Genomic DNA, 9,958 nt, shown 5'->3' on the forward strand with positions numbered 1-9,958 from the left:
TAATGTATGAACCAGTACATCTACTGTCTACCAGAGCCATGTTGGAGTCTGGGGGGATCCGTGAGAAGGGAGCTAAGAGGACAGGAACCTGGAGCTAGTACCTAGAATGTCCTCAGATGAACTACTACTGTTCTGAAGGGAATGTACAGCTTGTGTAGCCTTATGTTTGAGAGGTAAGTATATACACTAACATTTCCTCATTAACCTCTCTCTTTCAACAAGGACAGACCTATGTCCTCAACTGTGAACTCAGCTGAGGCTATCCCTACTTGATACTATAGACAAACTACTGAGTAGTAAACAGGGCTGGGTAGTGTTCTGAACATTCTGAGATCTTAGAACACAGAAGTAGCAGGTTGGATTGTACAGATTTAGACTTGGATAAACTGTGAAGGGAAGAATCAAAAGAATCAGAAGAAATAGGAGAACTATCTACTTTTGTTTTCAACTTTTTTCTTTCTAATAAATAATTTTGTTGATTTACTTTTTCTACTTTTTCTACTTTTCTTACTTTATTTACTTCTAATCCTACAGTGTCTATTGAATCAAAAGTGGCTATTAAAAGATCTGAGTCATAGCTCTTCAGTGCTACATTCACTGTTAGGCCTCCACAAAATCCTAGGGTACATAGTCAGAGTCTGAGAGTTCTGAGGTGACTTCCAGATTTACAGAAAAGGCTTCTTACTACAAATCCTGCTCATCACTCATTATTACTCTAATAACCTGACAGATATACTGTTGCTTCTACAGACAGTCCTTAATTTGGTGCCCTGACTTTCTACAGGTAAAGCATGCTCCTTACTTTCAGGCTTCTCTAATGTCTATCAGAACAGATTGATTATGAATTATGGGCAGATCAATCTAAGGGCTCAGAACTGTTAGAGCCAGACACATGTGTAAGTGTTCTGTACAGACTTAATACATTCAAGCTGTAGCTTGGTCAAAGGAGATAGTGTGTGTCTTCCACTCAGTGTAGGTGACCAGTTCTAGCATTATCCTGAGAATCTTATCAACCAGTTCTGAGTGAAGAGCTTTTTCAAGTATTCTGATGAGGACATTATTAAACCTAAGTATGAATCCTGCCTTCTGGGCCAAGATATTGAACTCCTGAAAGAAGGTATCAGTAGAACGTTTGCCCTGTCACAGAGATGCAAGCTTGTTCTACATATTGTACTTCTTATTCAGATTGATGAAGGAAGTACAGAGCTGCCTTATGAATTCCAAGTATGACTTATTGTTCTGAAGTTGGATCAGGCTTCCAATCCAATGACCTTCAATCCAGTTCTGGGCCCAGGTGGCTGTGTTGCCTTCCTTTATGAAGGAGAGGACAAATAGGACACAATCAAGATCTGAGGATAGATCAGTCAAAGTAGTAGCTACATATAGTTTGACTTAGTACTAGAAGTCCTCAAAGTGCTACCTATTAAAGTCTAAAGGGTAGGCTACATACACTTTCTTTCCAGAACAGGTTACAACTTCTGGAACAATTAGAACAGGTTCTGAAGGGGCTGGGGGCACATGGTTAGTAAAGGCCTCTTAGATAGAGGTCTACACATATTAAGCTAGTTCTGCTTGTAACTGCTGATCTAGTAGGACAGTAGGGGTGGCAGTCAGTGTAGGAGGGTCCATGTTTACACTACAAAGGAATCAATACTAAACTAAAAGGGGTAATGAATAGAAGAAGGGTGGTAAAAGTTTAAAAGGGTTTAGAAAGTTTAAAATTTAAAAATGTAAAAGGGTCAGGACAAAGGAAAGAGATTGACACAACAGTGAGTACTGATGCCTGAAACATAGGAGAGTTGTAGGGTGGTAATAGGTAGTCTTGATCTGATGTCAGCAACAGTGTAGAGGGGACCTGAAGGCTCAGTAAGAGGACCCAGGCTACAACTATCCTACACAATAGAAATACAGAATGTAAGCACTAGAACATAGTTGGAACTTGTAGAACAGGCAGAGAGAGAGAGTGAGACAAGAGTAGAGTATATAGAGTGAGCCTAAGAGTACAGGACTACCTAGAGTAGACAAGATCAAGACTACAGGACCAGTCTGATCTTGTACACCTATATATACTAAACTACACAAGAGTACTCAGGGAGCACAAGCCACTAAGAATGATAAGCCATGAAGAATGAAAGAAAGGAATGTCAAAGATAAAGGTACAAAGAATGAAGGGATAGACAAAGGGTAAGAGACCATAGAATGAACAGAGAATGAAGGAGTAGTCAAAGGAATGGAATAATAAAGTAAGGAAGGGTAGTAGTAAGAGTCAGCATGCATATAGTCTATAGACAGTACCCCCAAGGGACAGAAGTCCTGAGTTCTAGTACAGAAGGGTGCAGAACCCTTGGAACTGAAGGTAAGAGAGTAGAGAATTGTAACACATATCTGGAAATAGAGCATATATGTATAATTTACCTGTGCAAATCTACACAATGACTACTAACTTCAACAATTTTAATACAATTGAGTATACTACAGCTTATACTAAGGACTTTAAGAGATCAATACCATGTTCTATCATAATTACAATCAAAATCAATAGAGAATTAGTAAGAGCATTAATTGATTCAGGATCATTAGCAGATTTCATGTCTACCAAGTTTGCAAATTAAATAGGTGTCTGTCAGCAACAGCATAGAGGGGACCTAAAGGCTCAGCAAGGGGACCCAGGCTACAACTATCCTACACAACAGAAATACAGAACACAAGTACCAGAACATAGTCAGAACTTGCAGAACAGGTAGAGAGAGAGAGTGAGACAAGAGTAGAGTATATAGAGTGAGCTTAAGAGTACAGGACTACCTAGAGTAGATGAGATCAAGACTACAGGACCAGTCTGATCTTGTATGCCTATATATACTAAACTACACAAGAGCACTCAGGGAGCACAAGCCACTAAGAATGATAAGCCCTGAAGAATGAAAGAAAGGAATGTCAAAGATAAAGGTACAAAGAATGAAGGGATGGACAAAGGGTAAGAGACCATAGAATGAACAGAGAATGAAGGAGTGGTCAAAGGAATGGAATGATGAAGTAAGGAAGGGTAGTGGTAAGAGTCAGCATGCATATAGTCCATAGACAGCACCCCTGAGGGACAGAAGTCCTGAGTTCCAGTATGGAAGGGTGCAGAACCCTCAGAACTGAAGGTAAGAGAGCAGAGAATTGTAACAGTGTCAGGAAACTCACTTTAGCCAAACCTTTACCTATACAATTGGCAGTACAAGACTCTAGATTGAAAGTAAACTATTGTACCAATGCTAGAATACAATACAGAGAGATAAACACAATACAGTACTTTGATATTATGAATTTGGATAACTATGATATTATACTAGGAACACTGTTCCTCTTCCAGCACAAGATTTCTATCAGTTTCAATGAGTCTAGACTATGGATTGAAAGTGCAATACCTCTACTAATAACAGGAGAACAAGTCACAGTTGTTTCATCAAAGGTTATTAATACTTATGATTGAGAAATTGACAAATGCAGACAAGAAATCAAGCAATATGCTACAGATTTGTTCAAAGATGCTTCAGAAATGCCTCTACCACCTCTCAGAGCCATTAATCATAGTATACCACTCATAGATGAGAATAAGAAATACAAGTTCTGTAGAGCAACTTATCTGGATCCTTTGAGAGAGTAATGGCAAAACAAGAGAAAGGACTATATTCAATCAGGAAGATGGAAAGTAGTTACAGGATCAAACACAATGCTTATGCTACTACTTCAAAAGCCTAGAAAGACTAAGGAAGACCCTATACGATTGAGAACTGTCATTGATCTTAGAGAGCACAACAAGAATACTAAGAAACTATCATCTCCTTTACTAGATATCAAATCAGTATTGAGGAGAGTTGCTTCCAAGAAGTATAAATTGCTCATTAATAGCAAAGATGTGTATGAACAGATTAGAATAATCCCTGAGCATGTAAACAGATTGATATTCAACACTCCAGATGAAACAATGGTTAGTGAAGTAATGCAATTAGGTGATTGTAACAGTAGAGCCACCTATCAAGTGTTAATGAACCACATTTTCCAGCCTTACTTGGGTGACTGGATGGATATCTACCTAGATGACTTAGTGATTTATTTAGACACGATTGAGGATCATATGCAACATCTCAGAACTGTCATTGATATATTGTGCAAGGAGAAATTCTACCTTAGTGAACATAAGATACAATTGTTCCAGAAAGAACTGAAGATACTAGGCCACATTATCAATGATCAAGGCATTAGAATGGACCCTCATAAAGTCGATTCTATTCAACAATAGAAAGTACCTACTAATAAAGATTTGTTACAAGGTTTCTTAGGATTAGTAGAGTATTTAGCACCCAATATACCTTAGTTATGCATTTCTACAGGTATTCTATCAAAAATTGCAGGAGAAACCACATTTTTCAGATGGACATTCACTGAACAGTAAGTGTTTGATCAAATAGTAAAGCTAGTATTGGATTTCAGGCATAACCACAGGATAGTATTGGACTATAGTAAGAATGCACCACCTATCAACATTGTTACAGACACTTTGGCTTCAGGAATTGGAGGAATAGTCAGCCAAGGTCATGATTAGAAAGATTCCAAGATAGTAGTGTTTTTCTCAGCAAAATTAAACCCTGTGCAACAGAATTACCTAGTACACAATGTAGAATTACTAGCAGGAGTAGAAACTATGCTAAGACACAAAAATCTACTACAGGGAACACATTTCTTTTAGTATACCAATCACAGAGTGTTAGAACACATTCTAAGGCAACCAGTATTAAGTGGAAGACAAGCCAGATGGCTAGAGAAGATATCAGACTTTGATTTCACTGTAAAATACATTCCAGGCACTATAAACATTCTTACAGACACATTATCATGTATATACTCAGGAGATTTACTAGGAACAACTCAATCTTAGTAAGAATATACATTACAACTTGACAACAATGATTTATTAAGGATTAATCAAGTCAGGAATAACATTTCACAGCTGTTAGAGATACAGGATACTACATATATTAAGGCTAGACTAGCAGTAGTAAGGAAAACTTCACCTTGAGGATTGATTGCAAGTTGACTGTATAGTAGAAAGGCTAGATTAATTACCAGACATGCTAGAAACTCACAGACAGACCTCCAAACAGAGAGCAGGCCTGCTACAAGGACTAGAAGCCAGTTTACAATACCAGAGAATGTAGAGCAAGATCAGGAAACAGTTACACACAGTGAGGTATTAGAAACACTGCCTCAGAACACTAAACAATTGGATTTGCATGAAATAAATTCACCTACAAACGTACCAGACACCAGAAGTAATACACAAGGATACAGACATTCAAACAATGATATTAGATCAGAAATTAATGATCAGAACGTCCCAGTACTAAAGAACACTACTGATCAACTCTGGAACTCAATTGAACCACAGTTACCTAATATAATAGCTCAATCTTCACTGGATTTACAATTCCCAGAATGTCTCAAAGGCAGATATCATGAGGATAACTTCTTCAATCAGATATTACAAGATCTGAAGTACTTCCAGAATTTTCATGTTGAAAATGGACTCATATTTTGCTAGGAGGGTGAGAGGTACATACTTTACATACCTAGAATTCTAATACACAACAGAAACGCTAGGGAAATTGTAATAGAGCATACACATTCTATTTTAGCACACCTAGGACTGTGAAAGACACTTTTGTACCTTAGAGAACAAGTTTGGTGAAAGGATATAATCATAAACATTAATTCCTACTGTAATTTGTGTCATACATGCAAAATCAGCAAACCTAACAATCAGAAACCATTTGGTTTACTACAACTGCTCTCAGTACCTAATAGGCCTTAGGAAGGTATAGGAATGGACTTTGTTGGACCTTTTCCCGAATCAAAGAACTGTTTGGGACCTTTCAATATGATTTGTACAGTTATTTGTCTATTAACTAGTATAGTACACATTATTCCTACTAGACAAACATACAGAGTAAGGGAAATTACAGAGATAGTATTTGAAAACATCTATAAACTGTATGGACTGTCTAATTACATTGTTAGCAATTGTGATTCCCTATTCACTAGTACGTTTTGGAGAAGATTACATGAACTTATAGGTATTAAATTGAAGCTATTAAGTGTATATCATCCACAGACTAATGGATTGACTGAGAGAATGAACAGAACAATTACTCAGATGCTCAGACAGTGTATTTCTCCTAAACAAAAGGATTGGATACATAAACTACTTATGATTGAGTATGCTATCAATACAGTAAGGTCAGAAACTACAGGATATACACTATTCTTTCTAAATTACAGCTAGATGCCAAGGAACTTGATATGGAACAACCCTAGGAAGGATGAATATCCTGGAGTAAGGACTTACACTCAGAAAGTAAAGGATGCAATACTGTAGGCACACAATACAATCCTTCAGGCAAGGGTAAAGTAAACTAGACATGCTAATAGACACAGACAACCCTCTTCCTTTGAATTAAACAATCTAGTGTATGTTTCTACAAAGAACATGAATCTACCAAGACAGTAAGCAAGGAAACTAGTACCAAAGTACATAGGACCTTACAAAATAATCTGGAACACAGGAAATGAGGCATTTGAACTAGATCTACTCAGGGAAATGAGGAATTGTAACATACACCCTGTATTTCATTCATTACTACTTAGGATACATGTTCCAAACAATGATAGATTATTCCCTAGAAGGGAAGTAGGACAAGTTACTGGATTAAACAATGAGAACAAGGAATGGACAGTAGATTTGATTGAAACTCATGCAGGACAAGGGACTACTACTTTGTTCAAAGTACTATAGAAGTCTGGAGATCACACATGACTACCCTATGATAAAATTGCACACCTTGAGGCATTAAAGGAATACTTAGACATACTTGGAATCGATTCTATCAATACACTAACTCTAGGAAAGGGAAAACTCAATACTAATGACCCTCAGGTTAGTATCAGTCTAGTAAAACATAAGGCAACCTTTCAAACACAATGCTACAGCATGGACATACAGGTAGACATATGCAAAGGCTTTAAAAACTGTACATATAGTCACTTTACTGTGCATATTATGTCTACTACTCAAGAATCCATTACTCATACATTTGTATCCACTTTTCTACAAGGCACAAATATGCCTCATCCTCCTCTACAACTCTTAGTTGGCCCTTGAGTACAACCAATCACACAGGATTGAGTTACTCACAACTACAGTACAAGTACTGACTACATTTTCGATTGAGAGAAGCTCAAGGAGATTGTAGCTTTCTCTAGGGCTATCCACAACAATTCCCTTGACCCTACTATACAACTCCCAGAGTGTTATCTCATTGTATTACACTTGTATAACTTCTACATTCCTTCTCATACAAGACTGAGCCTGCTACTACTGTTCCAAGACTGTATTCAACATACTAAGATGATGCAAGTGTCCCAGGACTTTGTATACTGTAAGAACATAGCTTTGAACCAAGGTAAATGTGCATATATTCTGTATTATATTATTACAAGCACATGTACCTTACTGTTTTACTTAGGTGCAAAGTGTAGAGCTGAGCAAATTAACAATAGAACTGTTATATTCTACTCACACAACTGTAAACGTCCTCAGATCGATTTGCAATTACCCTCAACATCCACCAATCTTACTTCAGTACTTAATATGAGTGCTCTGAGCTCATTTGACACTCAAGGCATTACTCTACTACTGAATCTGCTGCTTTCCACTCAATCTAATGGCCATTCTAACCAATCTACTGTGAGTTCCACCAGTTCCACCACAGAACATGTCCAAGCTGGGCAGGAACACATCCAGTCCACTATAGGACTGATCAAAGACACATCCATGGCTGTGGAGAACGTCCTAGTGTAGTAGTACTGAACTTTGTAGTAAGTTACTAATGTTTTCTTTTGTTTTTGTGTTGTTATTTTGTTTATTCTAGTACTAACTCCCTTAGCATTTAGGACTAAATACTGGAGGGCAAGTGTAACAATTGTACTATCTGTGCATTTGCACAACATGTGTTGTAGGTGCTTGTGGGTGTTTTCCTTTTTGTTCACTAGACTACCCTGTATCCTACTACACATGTATATACATATATAAAGGGTTTTTGAGCTAAGGGTTAGGGGATTCTTTCTCCTTCTTAGTGCTTAATTACTAGGTTATCTCAGTCAGTAGTTGAGTGTGCTGGTAAAGAGAGAATCTTTGTGTAAGGCTAGTATACCTATCCTTACATTTACCTATTAATTGTTTATTAGATTGTGCTCTAGATTAGGAAATCCCCAATTGCCTTATGTAGAATTACTGTACTTAGAATGTCTTGGACTATCAGACTTCACTATGTAGTATACAAGGTAGACACTTGCTTGATGTCTTAATAAGAGAGAGTACTTGGGGCACTCCTTCTATGCCTGTTAAAAGGTTATGAGCCTTAGTGCCCATTGAATGCCCCTATACACTCACTCTTACAGAATGCCTTTGCCTCCTGCTAGACCACCAAGCCCAAGACCTCCCTCTCCCCCCAAACCCATTACAATGTCATCTGCAACACATACCTTTGTTAATGCTACAATGAAGGACTCTAACATTACAAAGTTCTTTGAGGGAACAGAAAAGTTGACTAGTGTGAAGGGATACAAGATATAGTGCTTACACATACACAGTACACTTGCTACCATGATGCTCTTAGACCATCTAGAGCACAATCCCCCTTCCTCTGATAATGCTGGCATATGTACAAGTAATGTTTTGTATCACTGTATAATAAAAACAATAACTGATACAATTTATACAAACTTCACAATATATACAAGTGTTAGAAGTCTCATGAAGGCACTTTCTGAACAATACAACGTTCAAACAACAATGACACATGCTGTAGACATATCTATGTTGTTTACAGTAAAAGGGTATGTATTACAGTTTGATAAGATGTTAGACAACATTGAACAAATCTACAGGCAGTTGTCTGCACATAATAAAGCCCTCAATAACAATACATACATCTTAGTAATTAACCTTGCTACTCCTTGTGAGTATAGATAGGTAGTAACAATGCTAGACAGGCAGATTACCCATTATAATCAACTACCAACAGTTACAGCAGCTCAGAAAGACGTTCTAACACTAGCTAAGTTGATACACAAATTACAAAACACATATACTAAGTATCATTCTCAGTACTCTCAAACAAAACAAGATACTGAACAAGACAGTCTACAAACGAAAGGCAAAAGTGTAGCTAAAAGCAAAACAAAGCCTTACAATAAAGTTAAATGCTACAACTACAATAAGTACAGGCATATGTTAAAAGACTGCTGAAATCCTCTAACAAGCAAAACAACAGAAGCTTGAAAGAAAAAGTATAGGCAAATGGCTACTGCTTCTACTACTACTACTATACTGTCTCAACCTGCACTTAATACAGTAGTATTCATTGGAGACAATAACAAAACAGTATTCATTGAAGACGTTAATGAAACACTGATGCTAGAGTCTGCAATTGTAAAAGCCTCAGTATTAAGTTCTAGCAGCTTACCTGTTCAATCCACTCTATCTGCTGAATCCAACATATTTTCAGCATTTGAAGTACAAGAGGATGGTGTCATACAAGTAGACAACTTCATGAACTCATTTGACAATACAAAAGAAGTCATTGAGGAGTTCAATTACAATCCAAACGTATGTATCAACACAATATGTTACAATGATACTGAACTAATACATTGTATTGATATATTAGACTCTGGTGCAAATGTACACACTACTCCATACTTGTTCTGTCTTACAAACGTTCAGAACTTGACCCTAATAAATGTTACAATTGTAAATAAATTGTCATTCACACTTAGCAAAAGTAGAGTGATGACATTTAATGTAAAACTACAAGATGAAGCTGATAAGCATACTAAGGTGAATACAATTTCACTA

The sequence above is a fragment of the Fomitiporia mediterranea genome (genome assembly GCF_000271605.1).
Source record: "Fomitiporia mediterranea MF3/22 unplaced genomic scaffold FOMMEscaffold_6, whole genome shotgun sequence".
Classification (NCBI taxonomy): domain Eukaryota; kingdom Fungi; phylum Basidiomycota; class Agaricomycetes; order Hymenochaetales; family Hymenochaetaceae; genus Fomitiporia; species Fomitiporia mediterranea.